The following is a 15,595-nucleotide window of genomic DNA, read 5'->3' on the forward strand; positions in this document are numbered from 1 at the left end:
TATCATTTCTAGCATGCATTGTTTTTGTAACATAGTAACATAGTTCATAAGGTTGAAAAAAGATCAGAGTCCAACAAGTTCAACCTATAACCCTAATGAGTCCCTACTGAGTTGATCCAGAGGAAGGCAACAAACCCTCATATTCGAGGTTAAAATTCCCTCCCGACTCCAAACACGGCAACCAGAACAGACCCCCGACCAACCCTCTGTCCCTATAGATCTAGAATCCATAACCTGTAATGTTATTATTCTCCAAAAATGCATCCAGACCCCTTTTAAATTCTTTTACAGAGTTCACCATGACCACCTCCTCTGGGAGAGAATTCCACAGTCTCACTGCTCTTACAGTAAAGAATCCCCGTCTGTGCTGGTGTAGGAACCTTCTTTCCTCTAGACGTAGAGGATGCCCCCTTGTTATAGATACAGTCCTGGGTATAAATAGATCATGGGAGAGATCTCTGTACGGCCCCCTGTTATATTTATACATAGTTATTAGGTCTCCCTTAAGCCTTCTTTTTTCTAAACTAAATAGCCCTAATTCTGATAATCTTTTTGGGTACTGTAGTCCTCCCATTCTTCGTATTACTCTGGTTGCCCGTCTTTGAACCCTCTCCAGCTACACTATATCTTTCTTGTACACTGGTGCCCAGTATTGTACACAGTATTGTATGTGTGGTCTGACTAGTGATTTGTACAGCGGTAGAATTATTTCCTTGTCGTGGGCATCTATACCCCTATTGATGCCCCCCATGATTTTATTTGCCTTGGCAGCAGCTGCCCGACACTGGTCACTACAGCTAAATTTACTATTAACTAAGACTCCCAAGTCCTTTTCCACGTCAGTCGTCCCAAGTGTTCTCCCATTTAATACATAATCCCAGCCCGGATTTTTTCTCCCCATGTGCATTACCTTACATTTATCAGTGTTGAACCTCATCTGCCACTTCCCAGCCCAAACCTCCAACCTATCCAGATCCATTTGTAATAGTGCACTGTCCTCTATACTGTTTACCACTTTACAGAGTTTAGTATCATCTGCAAAGATTGCTACTTTACTATTCAACCCCTCTACAAGGTCATTAATAAATATATTAAATAGAACAGGACCCAATACGGACCCCTGTGGTACCCCACTAGTAACAGTCACCCAATCAGAATAAGTTCCTATCACTGAGCCAGTTACTTACCCACTTGGACACATTTTCCCCAGCCCAATCCTTCTAATTTTATGTACCAATCTTTTATGTGGCACCGTATCAAATGCTTTGGAAAAATCCAGATATACGACATCCAGCGATTGCCCCTGGTCCAGTCTGGAGCTCACCTCCTCATAAAAGCTGATCAGGTTTGTTTGACAGGACCGATCCCTCATAAAGCCATGCTGATATGGGGTCATACATTAATTTTCATCAAGATACTCCAAAATAGCATCTCTTAGAAACCCTCAAACAATTTACATACAACGAAGGTTAAACTAACAGGCCTATAATTCCGGGGGTCACCTTTTGACCCCTTTTTAAATATTGGGACATTTGCCATGCGCCAGTCCTGGGGAACAGTCCCTGTTACTATAGAGTCCCTGAATATTAAAAATAGGGGTATGTCTATTACATTACTTAATTCCTTTAGAACACGGGGGTGAATGCCATCTGGACCTGGCGATTTGTCTATTTTGATTTTTTGTAGGCGGCACTGTACTTCTTCCTGGGTTAGACAGGTGACCTGTACTGGGGAGTTTACCTTATCTCTCTGTATTTCACCTGGCATTTCATTTTTCTTGGTGAATACAGTGGAGAATAATTTGTTTAATATATTTGCTTTTTCCTGATCCCCATTTATATTTTCTTCTTCGTCATTTTTTAAAGGGCCAACACTTTCATTTTAAATTTTTTTGCTATTTGTTTAGTTAAAGAAAATGTTGGGGTTAGTTTTACTCTCTTTGGCTATGAGTCTTTCTGTCTAGCAACTAGCAATACTATTGTTACGCCGAGCGCTCCGGGTCCCCGCTCCTCCCCGGAGCGCTCGCAACATCCTCGCAATTGCAGCACCCCGGTCAGACCTGCTGACTGGGTGCGCTGCGATACCTCTCCCAGCCGGGATGCGATTCGCGATGCGGGTGGCGCCCGCTCGCGATGCGCACCCCGGCTCCCGTACCTGACTCGCTCTCCGTCGGTCCTGTCCCGGCGCGCGCGGCCCCGCTCCTTAGGGCGCGCGCGCGCCGGGTCTCTGCGATTTAAAGGGCCACTGCGCCACTGATTGGCGCAGTTGGCTTAATTAGTGTGTTCACCTGTGCACTCCCTTTTTATACCTCACTTCCCCTGCACTCCCTCGCCGGATCTTGTTGCCATTGTGCCAGTGAAAGCGTTTCCTTGTGTGTTCCTAGCCTGTGTTCCAGACCTCCTGCCGTTGCCCCTGACTACGATCCTTGCTGCCTGCCCCGACCTTCTGCTACGTCCGACCTTGCTCTTGTCTACTCCCTTGTACCGCGCCTATCTTCAGCAGTCAGAGAGGTTGAGCCGTTGCTGGTGGATACGACCTGGTTGCTACCGCCGCTGCAAGACCATCCCGCTTTGCGGCGGGCTCTGGTGAATACCAGTAGCAACTTAGAACCGGTCCACCAGCACGGTCCACGCCAATCCCTCTCTGGCACAGAGGATCCACCTCCTGTCAGCCGAATCGTGACAACTATACACATGGCAGCATATTTTTAAGAATACAGAAAAAACAAGAGATGAAAATTCAGAGGATACAGAAAATATCTGGAAGCTCTTGACCTCTATACTCCCTAATGATTTATACACCGCTGTATGTAGTAACTAAACCATGATGATCCATGAAAGAACTAATGATGGCTCCTAATGTTCTCAGTCTACTTTGTGTTATAAATATTGTAATTGTTTATTTCCTGGTAAGGTAATGGCAAAAACCGCAATCAATACGTATACAAGGAAGAACTGGAAAATCAATAGCTGAACTAATTTAACATAATTCAAAAGTGAAACCCACTGTCTATGAATGAAGCAGACACCTTTGTGATATCGTATCACTGATATGTTGCTTATCATTAGCAATATCACATAGGAAATGTATCCTTTTTATCCTTAACATTTAGATATATGTTACCCACTGCGGAGCACAGAAGAGATCATGTCAGATGGGATTAGTTCCAGGCTATATGTTGTAGTTCACTTGCAGAAAGACAACCGCTTGCTGCTCTGAGGACAATATACATTTACTTAATGACCTTTTAAACATAGGCACCGGGTGCTAAATAATTGTATGATGTCAGCCTCACTGTCTGAACAGAAACCAATTGATTGGCCTTCTAATGAATCATCCTGATAGAAAGACACAGCTGGGAAAACAAAGAAACATGGGCATTTGTAATAATACCCACAAATTCTCGCAACACATTAAAGAAATCTCTTTTGCTTTTTTAGTTGTTGGTAAACTGTTAGTGTCAAAATAAGACTTAGCGGCAGAAGTAATAAAATATTTAGTCAATCAATAAGCAAAATGGTAAAGTGCATTTGTGGATTTATGGATCTCTATCGGAATCATAAAGTAGCAGGCACATGTTAAGCATAATGGCCGACATTTATCATTGTCTTTAGACTGTTTTTTGTGTCTACGAAAGGAGCAAAAAAGGCGCAAGCAGGGTTTATTTACGCCTTTTGGTTTAAGCATTTCTGCTGATTTTGAGTTGTAATCCACATTTTGGCAATACACGTGATATGGAAGGGTTTTATGAACTGTACCATTTTGTGCAAAGGTGCAAAAAAGGCGCAAAGCCACTGAAAAGTCTCTAAAACTACACCAGCCCAGACTTAGCTTAGCTTTTTGGTGTATGTGAAGAGAGAAATTTCAGGAAGTATTACTTTACTGAGAGAGTAGTGGATGCATGGAATAGCCTATGGGCATAGAGATAGGCATAAGGCTATCCTTCATATAAGATAGAGATAGGCATAAGGCTATCCTTCATATAAGATAGGGATAGGCATGAGGCTATCCTTCATATAAGATAGTGATAGGCATAAGGCTATCCTTCATATAAAATAGAAATAGGAATAGGCTATCCTTCATATAAGATAGAGATAGGCATAAGGCTACCCTTCATATAAGATAGAGATTGGCATAAGGCTATCCTTCATATTAGATAGAGATAGGCATAAAGCTATCCTTCACATAAGATAGTGATATGCATAAGGCTATCCTTCATATAAGATAGGGATAGGCATAAGGCTATCCTTCATATAAGATAGTGATAGGCATAAGGCTATCCTTCATATAAGATAGAGATAGGCATAAGGCTATCCTTCATATAAGATAGAGATGGCATAAAGCTATCCTTCAGATAAGATAGGGATAGGCATAAGGCTACACTTCATATAAGATAGAGATAGACATAAAGCTATCCTTCATATAAGATAGAGATAGACATAAAGCTATCCTTCATATAAGATAGAGATAGGCATAAAGCTATCCTTCATATAAGATAGGGATAGGCATAAGGCTGCACTTCATATAAGATAGAGATAGACATAAAGCTATCCTTCATATAAGATAGAGATAGGCATAAAGCTATCCTTCATATAAGATAGTGATAGGCACAAGGCTACCCTTCATATAAGATAGAGATAGGCATAAGGCTACCCTTCATATAAGATAGAGATAGACATAAAGCTATCCTTCATATAAGATAGAGATAGGCATAAGGCTATCCTTCATATAAGATAGTGATAGGCATAAGGCTTTCCTTCATATAAGATAGAGATAGGCATAAGGCTATCCTTCATATAAGATAGAGATAGGCATAAGGCTATCCTTCATATAAGATAGTGATAGGCATAAGGCTATCCTTCATATAAGATAGGGATAGGCATAAGGCTATCCTTCATATAAGATAGGGATAGGCATAAGGCTATCCTTCATATAAGATAGTGATAGGCATAAGGCTATCCTTCATATAAGATAGAGATAGGCATAAGGCTATCCTTCATAAAAGATAGGGATAGGCATAAGGCTATCCTTCATATAAGATAGGGATAGGCATAAGGCTATCCTTCATATAAGATAAGGATAGGCATAAGGCTATCCTTCATATAAGATAGAGATAGACATAAAGCAATCCTTCATATAAGATAGAGATAGGCATAATGCTATCCTTCATATAAGATAGAGATAGGCATAAGGCTATCCTTCATATAAGATAGAGATAGGCATAAGGCTATCCTTCATATAAGATAGAGATAGGCATAAGGCTATCCTTCATATAAGATAGGGATAGGCATAAGGCTATCCTTCATATAAGATAGAGATAGGCATAAAGCTATCCTTCATATAAGATAGAGATAGGCATAATGCTATCCTTCATATAAGATAGAGATAGGCATAAGGCTATCCTTCATATAAGATAGAGATAGGCATAAGGCTATCCTTCATATAAGATAGAGATAGGCATAAGGCTATGCTTCATATAAGATAGTGATGGCATAATGCTATCCTTCATATAAGATAGGGATAGGCATAAGGCTATCCTTCATATAAGATAGGGATAGGCATAAGGCTATCCTTCATATAAGATAGAGATAGGCATAAGGCTATCCTTCATATAAGATAGAGATAGGCATAAGGCTATCCTTCATATAAGATAGAGATAGGCATAAATCTATCCTTCATATAAGATAGGGATAGGCATAAGGCTACCCTTCATATAAGATAGAGATAGGCATAAAGCTATCCTTCATATAAGATAGAGATAGGCATAATGCTATCCTTCATATAAGATAGAGATAGGCATAAGGCTATGCTTCATATAAGATAGTGATGGCATAAGGCTATCCTTCATATAAGATAGAGATAGGCATAAGGCTATCCTTCATATAAGATAGAGATAGGCATAAGGCTATGCTTCATATAAGATAGGGATAGGCATAAGGCTATCTTTCATATAAGATAGAGATAAGCATAAGGCTATCCTTCATATAAGATAGAGATAGGCATAAGGCTATCCTTCATATAAGATAGAGATAAGCATAAGGCTATCCTTCATATAAGATAGAGATAGGCATAATGCTATCATTCATATAAGATAGGGATAGACATAAGGCTATCCTTCATATAATGGCATAATGCTATCCTTCATATAAGATAGGGATAGGCATAAGGCTATCCTTCATATAAGATAGGGATAGGCATAAGGCTATCCTTCATATAAGATAGAGATAGGCATAAGGCTATCCTTCATATAAGATAGAGATAGGCATAAGGCTATCCTTCATATAAGATAGAGATAGGCATAAATCTATCCTTCATATAAGATAGGGATAGGCATAAGGCTACCCTTCATATAAGATAGAGATAGGCATAAAGCTATCCTTCATATAAGATAGAGATAGGCATAATGCTATCCTTCATATAAGATAGAGATAGGCATAAGGCTATGCTTCATATAAGATAGTGATGGCATAAGGCTATCCTTCATATAAGATAGAGAAAGGCATAAGGCTATCCTTCATATAAGATAGAGATAGGCATAAGGCTATGCTTCATATAAGATAGGGATAGGCATAAGGCTATCTTTCATATAAGATAGAGATAAGCATAAGGCTATCCTTCATATAAGATAGAGATAGGCATAAGGCTATCCTTCATATAAGATAGAGATAAGCATAAGGCTATCCTTCATATAAGATAGAGATAGGCATAATGCTATCCTTCATATAAGATAGGGATAGACATAAGGCTATCCTTCATATAAGATAGGGCCAGGGACTATTGATATGATTCAGATCATTGGGCTGACTAGATGGGCCAAATGGTTCTTATCTGCCGACACATTCTATGTTTCTACACATTACCAGCACACAAAAAAAAGGTGTAAAAAATGCTTCACTTACACCTACAATGATAAATGCCGGCAAATATTTTGCGCAATAGTCATGGATAGAGGTAGTAGCTTCCGTTAAGAGGGCCTGGCATCATTGTCATGTGTATCCAATACATGTGACAAAAACGTGTGCTCGCATGGGTTTAGAAAACGGTGGTAGGGAGCACCTTGCTACAGTTACAATACACATGAATCTAATAATTATATAAAACTTCAACAACCACATGACAACCACACGTGAAAACATCTTACAATCCTATATAATACTTAGACAGAATACATTCAAACTGGGCAGTTTCTGCACAGTGACCATGCTGTACAGTAAATTTGAAATCTGTAGACTTTTTTTTATACAGATAATGCAGAAAAAAATTTTTTTTCTCTAATATGGGTTCCCCAAGCTGTTTTTTTTATTTTTATTTTTTAAATAAAAAGCTACTTCTTCTTCTTCTTCTTATTATTATTAATAGTTCTTTCTTTTATATAGCGCACACAGATTCTGCAGCACTGTAAATTCAAATTGATCCCTGACCCCACTGGGGATCACAATCTACATTTACCTATCAGTATGTTTTTGGCGTTTGGGAGGAAACTGGAGAACTCAGAGGAAACCCACGCAGACACAGGCGGGGACATTTATCATCGTTGCTTTGGTAAACGAGTTCTGTAGTCATTTTTTTCTTGCTTTTGGTTTTGCTTATGTGTGACATATTTATTATACTATCACAGGGGGTTGATAAATTTGGCTTACATTAGCAAAAACCAATAAATCACTTTTGAATACCATTTTTTTTAGCACACATAAGCAAAAACCATTAAATCACTTGAGAACACCAATTTTCATCTTTGAAAAAAATTTGGGATATATGCGTTTATAAAAATTTTTTTACCACTTTTTCCCCCCTAAATGTACTAACCCATTTTTTTATTTTTTTACTTCTCATCTCAGATCCATGTATCCTGTGAATTACTTTAGATTCGGAGGAGTACAGTGACCAACGTTTTTTGGTTTAATGTTAATAAAATAGTTAAAGAATAGCTCCCACCATCCTTTTTTTTTTTTTAAAATCCCTGCCTATTACCCATCTATCCCTAACCCCCTCCCTGCTTTTAATCATTTTTTTTTTACTATGTTAAAAATGACTTTTTTGTCTGCCTGGTAGTGTTCTCACCTGTTCATCAATATAGGGTGCATCCAGCTGTTTCACCACTACAACTCCCAGCTTGCCCTGACATCTATTGGCTGTCAGGGCAAGCTGGGAGTTGTAGTGTTGAAACAGCTGGAGGCACCCTGTAAAGAAAACAATTAGTTAGGGCCATGGGCGCGGCATGGTGCTACCCCGTTCCCTCCGTCTGTTCCCCGATCCCCCCCCATGTTAAAATGCCGACCCCTGCTCTCCCCCCAATCCCCGCTCTCCCCCAACCCCCGCTCTCCCCTAAAACAGATCCATACATACTGCCAGACAGTCCAGCGTGCAGAGGCAACAGCAGCGGAGGCATCATGGGCAGGAGGAGTGGCCGGCCGGCCAGGGAGCCAATGCGCTCGCTCCCTGCCTGTCTGATTAACAGGCAGGGAGCTTGTGCAGGCTGAATGAATAAGAACCGATGCCCGGCCGGCATCAGTCCAAATTAAGGCGTGAAGTCACGCGAGCCTGCAGCTGGCCACTAGGAGGGAGACCACTAGTGGCCGGTTTTCAAATGTTAATTAAAGCATTTTAATAAAAAAATATATATAATGAAAATGTATTAGAGATATGTTGTAGTACATATGTACTACAACATATTAAAAAAAAGTTCATGACAGTGCCCATTTAACGAGTGTTTTTTTGGAATAATTTTTTTTAAACGTGTTGTTTTTGTTTTTTTATTTACTTGACAGGCTTAGTAGTGGTAGCTGTCTAATTACTCAGCCATGCTTAGCGTTAGCCCCAAAAGCAGCTGGTGCTAACCCCCAATTATTACTCTGGTACTTACCGCCACAGGGGTGCCAGGAGGAGCCGATACCAACAGGCTCGGAGCATCAGAAATGGCCATCCTGGGCCTAGGCGGTAACACACTGATGTTATTTAAGCCGGGAAGGGCCAGTAACAATGGTCCTTACCCACCTTGGTAACGTCAGGCTGTTGCTGCTTTTTTGGTATTTGGCTGAGAATAAAAATAGGGGGAACCCTTTTTTTTGCATGAATAATTAGATATATTAAAAAAAAAACAACGAATAGGGTCCCCCCTATTTTTATTTTCATTCAAATACCAACCAAGCAGCAACAGCCTGACATTACCAGGGTGGGCAAGGACCATTGTCACTGGCCCTCCCCAGCCTAAATAACACCAGCCTGTTATCGCCTAGGCCCAGGAGTGCCATTTTTGATGCTCCAGGCCTGTTGTACTGACTCTTCCCAGCACCCCTGTGGTGGTGGGTACAGGGGTAATAATTGGGGGTTAGCGCTAGCTGCTTTTGGGGCTAATGCTAAGCCCCGGCTTAGTAATGAATTCTGTCTATTAGACAGCTTCCACTACTAAGCCTGTCAAGTAAATAAATTTAAAAAAAACACAACACATTTAAAAAAAATTTTTCAAAAAAACACTCCCCCTCAAGCCCTAATTAACCATTTTATTAACATTAAACAGAAATAAACAACAATTCTGGTCATCGACGCAGTGCACCAAATCCGAAGTAGCCCACAGGATACACGGATCTGAAATGAGAAAAAAAAAAAAACAACTAAAATAGGTTAATACATTTATTGTCACCCACCCACGCATCTCCCGTGCCGCATGACTACAACTCCCAGCATGCCCTTACAGTAAGGACATGCTGGGAGTTGCAGTCATGTGGTGTGATAGATGTGCGGGCGAGAGACAAGCTTGTCACCTACTCCCCGCTGCATGACTACAACTCCCAGCATGCCCTTACAGTAAGGACATGCTGAGAGATGTAGTTGTGCGGCAGGAAGCAGATGACAAGCTTGTCACCCGCCCCACAACTACAACTCCCAGCATACCCTCACAGTAAGGGCCTGCTGGGAGTTGTAGTAGTGCGGCAGGGGACAGGTGACAAGCTTGTCACCCGCCACACAACTACAACTCCCAGCATGCTCTTATAGTAAGGGCATGCTGGGAATTGTAGTTCTGCAGGAGAGGGCAAGTGACAAGCTTGTCTCCTGCCCCACAACTACAACTTACAACTGTAAGGGCATGCTGGTAGTTGATGTCATGCAAGTCAGGGAAGCAAGCTGTAATGACTCCGTTCCCTGGCCGGCGATGATCAGAAAATTACTGTAAATTTAAAATTACTGTAAAATCTGTTGCGGCGTTAAAGGGGCCCGGGCTGACATAACACTGCAGCCACCTGGGACTCCTGCAGCCGGGCCGGGAGATGTGCAGGAGCCGTCCCTGCCATCTCTCAGCATGTACGGCAGTGCTGAGGGATGGCAGGGACAGCTCCTACACATCTCCTTGCTCGGCTGGGGGAGGCCTGGGTGGTTGCAGAGTTATGCTGGCCCAGGCTTCTTCTAACATATAATGGAGCTGTGGAGTTTTTAGTCCCTACTGTAAGATCAAATTTCCCACCGGGTCCCGTCATTAGCTGCTCGGTCCCGACCAATCACAGGACCCAGCGGGAAATATTAATCTACAGTAGGGGATATAGAAACTTCATGGCACCGAGGTATGTTAAAAGGAGCCCGGGCTGGCATCACCCTGCAGCCTTGGGCTCCGTCTGATTCTAACCCCGCTACCCTAACTTAATGAAGGGGACGGGGACGCTGCTTTACATCCCCCCCTTGTCTCCCACCTGCCCGCGCCACACATCTCCTGCCCGCTACCTGCTACAAGACTACAACTCCCAGCATGCCCTCGATGTAAGGGCATGCTGGGAGTTGTAGTCTTGCATCAGGTAGCAGACAGATGGTAGATGAGCAGCGTGGGCGGGTGGGAGTCAAGGGGGGGATGTAAAGCAGTGTCCCCCTCCCCGTCATTAAGTTAGGGTAGCGGGGATAGAATCAGACAGAGCCCAGGTGGCTGCAGAGTGATGCCAGCCCAGGCTCCTTTTTACAGCTGTAATATCATATTTCCTGCTGGAGCTGTGATCACGGCTGCCAGCGGGAAATATAAAAATCTGCTCTCCAAAGCAGTTTTGTAAGCCAGGTCCGAGCTGGCTTACATTTACGCTGTTTTGGAGGGCTTGCGACTTTTTGTGCAACTTTCACACTTGATAAATTCCTGACCACTGCAAAGTGAAAAATTACATTTACTTTCGTAAGCTCTTTGTAGCTTTTTGCTTACAGCCAAAAGTCGCACAAAAATTTGCTTAGGTGCTAATGTGGCTTTTTGTGCTACTTTTGTAAGAAGAAGAAAAAAAGAGCTCTTAATCCTTTGATAAATGACCCCTCCCCCCCTTAGGATGTTGTCCTTGATGGGATTTGAACATAAGACCCCAGTGCTGCAAGGCAACAGTTAATATTATTATTATTTTAACATCATCATCATACAATTAATTTACAGTAATGGCCGTAAATGTTGGCACCCCTGAAAAAGGAGGGAAAAAAGCAAATTGGACATAATGTCACACCAAACCCCAAAACATGGGCTGGACAAAATTACTGTCACCCTTAACTTAATATTTGGTTGCACACCCTTTGGAAAAAAATAACTGAAATCAGTCGCTTTCTATAACCATCAATAAGCTTCTTACACCTCTCAGCCGGAATGTTGGACCACTCCAGGTCTCTCTTATTGGAAGGGCGCCTTTTCCCAACAGCAATTTTAAGAACTCTCCACAGGTGTTCAATGGGATTTAGATCTGAACTCATTGCTGGCCACTTCAGAATTCTCCAGCGCTTTGTTGCCATCCAGCGCTTTTTGACATATGTTTGGGGTCATTGTCTTGCTAGAAGACCCAAGATCTTGGATGCAAACCCAGCTTTCTGACACTGGGCTGTACAGTGAGACCCAAAATCCATTGGTTATCCTCAGATTTCATCATGCCTTGCACACATTCAAGGCACCCAGAGCCAGAGGCAGCAAAACAACCCCAAAACATCATTGAACCTCCACCATATTTCACTGTAGGTACTGTATTCTTTTCTTTGTAGGCCTCATTCTGTTTTCGGTAAACAGTAGAAGGATGTACTTTACCAAAAAGCTTTATCTTGGTCTCATCTGTCCACAAGATGTTTTCCCAGAATGATTTTGATTTACTCAAGTTTATTTTGGCACAATGTAGTCTTGCTTATTTATGTCTCTGTGTCAGCAGTGGGGTCCTCCTGGGTTTCCTGCCATAGCGTTTCATTTCATTTAAATGTCAACTGATAGTTTGTGCTGACACCGATGCTTCCTGAGCCTGCAGGACAGCTTGATTATCTTTGGAACTTGTTTGGGGCTGCTTACCCACCATCCAGACTATCCTGCGTTGATACATTTCATTAATTTTTCTCTTCCGTCCATGCCCAGGGAGATTAGCTACAGTGCCATGGGTTGCAAACTTCTTGATGATGTTGCGCACTGTGGACAAAGGCATATCTAGATCTATGGAGATGGACTTGTAACCTTGACATTGTTGATATTTTTCCACAATTTTGGTCCTCAGACAGTTCTCTTCTCCTCTTTCTGTTGTCCATGCTTAGTGGGGCACACACAGACACACAATGCAAAGACTAAGTGAACTGCTCTCCTTTTTATCTGCTTTCAGGTGTGATTTTTATATTGTCCACACCTGTTACTTGCCCCAGGTGAATTTAAAGGAGCATCAAATGCTTGAAACAATCTTCTTTTGCCACAATTTTGGAAGGGTGCCAATAATTTTGTCCAGCCCATTTTTGGAGTTTGGTGTGACATTATGTCCAATTTGTTTTTTTTCCTCCCTTTTTTGGTTTAGTTCTAATACACACAAAGGGAATAAACATGTGTATAGCAAAACATGTGTTACTGCAATCCTTTTCTGTGAGAAATACTTCATTTTCTTTAAAAATTTCAGGGGTGCCAACATTTACGGCCATGACTGTATACCCAAACCTATCTAAGGCTATATTCACACAGCATATTTTTCATGCATAATTTGCTTTGTTCTATATACTTTAGGTACAATATATTGTTATGAACTCAGTGAGCATGAACAATGCTGCATATACTAATACAGTCCATAAAGCACTCCCACTCATTTACCTCTAAACAATTTCTTACAATTCTTATAGTCAACCACTATCTTTACTTCTTTTAAAAGAATAAGTAAATGATCATTTCAAAACAAATACGCTAAACACCTTTTTTTTTCAGACTAACTACTAGCCTGCGTATGTTTCATGAAGAAGCGGATGATCTGAACCCGCCACTAGGAAGCAGTACTGCTGAGTGTGCAGAGGTAACATTGTGGTAAGAAATACTGTTATAACTCAAGTGCAGTACACATGTGCAGGTTAATTCGGAAATTATACCAGGAATAAATTTCCATTTACAATTATACCAGGCACTTTTCCATTTTATGCAGCACATGTATAGTTGGTAAGTTCAGAAAACACAATGGGGAACATATTTAAAATCGAAAAATGTGACCAGGATTTTAAAAGGCTGTTTGAAAATCTGGCAGTTTACAATGTGCTCAGCTAAGCCTTTGGCCCACAATACAGTGACCCCTCGACCTACGATGGCCCCGACATACGATCATTTCAACATACGATGGCCTCTCAGAGACGATCGCATGTTGAAGGCAGCATCAACATACGATGCTTTTGTATGTCGGGGCCATCGCATAAACGGCTATCCGGCAGCGCTGACTGCTTCAGCTGCCACCGGATAGCCGTTTACAGTGCCCCGTGTGGTCAGCTGACGATCACTCACCTGTCCTCGGGGCTCCGGCGCGTCCTCTTCGGGATCTTCTGCATCGTCGGCGCTCTCCATCGACGTCATCACGTCGCTGTGCATGCCGTCCAGTTATCCAATAGGAGCGGCGTGCGTAGCAATGTGATGGTGGCGACGGAGAGAGAGGATGCCGGGGAAGCAGAGGCCTTGCCGGAGCATCGGGGACACCTCGGGGACACGGTGACAGCGATGGACGGTGACATTCCGGGGAGCGGTGACGGTCCAGAGCGGCTGGGACAGGTGAGTACAATTTCCTCTAACAGTGGTCTTCAACCTGCGGACCTCCAGATGTTGCAAAACTACAACTCCCAGCATGCCCGGACAGCCGTTGGCTGTCCGGGCTTGCTGGGTGTTGTAGTTTGCAATATCTGGAGGTCCGCAGGTTGTAGACCACTGTCCTATACTTTACATTGCACGGATCCCTCAACATGCGATGGTTTCAACAAACGATGGTCCGTTTGGAACGGATTACCATCGTATGTTGAGGGACCACTGTATAAGCTTTTTCTGAGGCCACTCTACTTTTTAAAATTTTAAAAATGTATGATCCACCAGTTTTTGAACAAAACTGATGGAGTGTACACAAAAAAAAGGCAATTTCAGTTTTAAATATTCCCCCCTCTGTTTAATTGTTGCTGACTTAACAGTGCCAGTTTATGTGACACATGCATCCAAAAAACCTGCATGAGCATGAAGCACAGACCCCATGGATTTCTGGACCATTGACTGGAACTTGCCCTGTTTGCAGTAGTGGTCTGTCTTTTCCACCCTTCAGTGTAGCATCAGTGAGAGTATTCAGCGAGACAGGGGGTGTCGTCACTCCGAAGGGAACAAGACTGTCTGCCAACAAAGTGGAAAATCTCATGTTTGTTAAAATCAAACAAGCATAAATCACTGAGACTCCTGTGCATGATGCCACAATGGCCACTGCCATTGACGGTGTTGACTGGTTGCTACTACCACCACCCCTGCTGTCGACTCACTGGTACTACCATTACTCCTGTTGTCTACAGGCTTCTACTAACTGCAGTCCACCACCTGCAGTCTTCTCACTACAACTTCCACCAGTCCACCACCTGCAGTCTTCTCACTACAACTACCACCAGTCCACCACCTGCAGTCTTCTCACTACAACTTCCACCAGTCCACCACCTGCAGTCTTCTCACTACAACTACCACCAGTTCACCACCTGCAGTCTTCTCACTACAACTTCCACCAGTCCACCACCTGCAGTCTTCTCACTACAACTACCACCAGTCCACCACCTGCAGTCTTCTCACTACAACTTCCACCAGTCCACCACCTGCAGTCTTCTCACTACAACTACCACCAGTCCACCACCTGCAGTCTTCTCACTACAACTACCACCAGTCCATCAGCCTGCTTTCAAATGGCTACAACTACAACCAGTCCACAACACCTGATGCTGCCTACTACCGGGCCCACATATGCAGAGATCCCTCTATACTGTACTTTCCTAGTTTACACTGTATTGTTTCTGATACAGCTACGTCTACCACCACCAATGCTGCTACTTTCACAAGTAAAAAGGCCAAACACCAATCCTGTTGCTATATACGAAAAGGGATATTTTTGGAAAGCTTGTAAAAAGCCACTGCATCTTCACTTACCAGACACAAAGGGGGACATTTATCATTGTTTGCTTTGTTAAGCAAGTGCTGAAGTCATTTTTTTTCTTTAGTTTTGCGTATGTGCTACATATTTATCATCACAGGGGGTTGAAAAATTTGGAGCACATGAGCAAAACAAAAAATCGCAGCTGAGACTTTTGTGAAATTTTTATTTTTAGACTTTTTAAATTTTCTCACGTATGGGAGTTTTGTACTTCA

The 15,595-nt window shown here is 42.3% G+C and overlaps 1 protein-coding gene across 5 annotated transcripts in view; it reads right to left on the reverse strand.

Annotated features, from left to right (window-relative positions):
- Window positions 1-15,595, reverse strand: part of AFF3 (ALF transcription elongation factor 3) — a 411,319-nt gene that overhangs the window by 175,805 nt on the left and 219,919 nt on the right. The window lies entirely within an intron of this gene.

This window comes from Hyla sarda, chromosome 2, assembly GCF_029499605.1.
Source record: "Hyla sarda isolate aHylSar1 chromosome 2, aHylSar1.hap1, whole genome shotgun sequence".
In the NCBI taxonomy this organism is placed as follows: Eukaryota; Metazoa; Chordata; class Amphibia; order Anura; family Hylidae; genus Hyla; species Hyla sarda.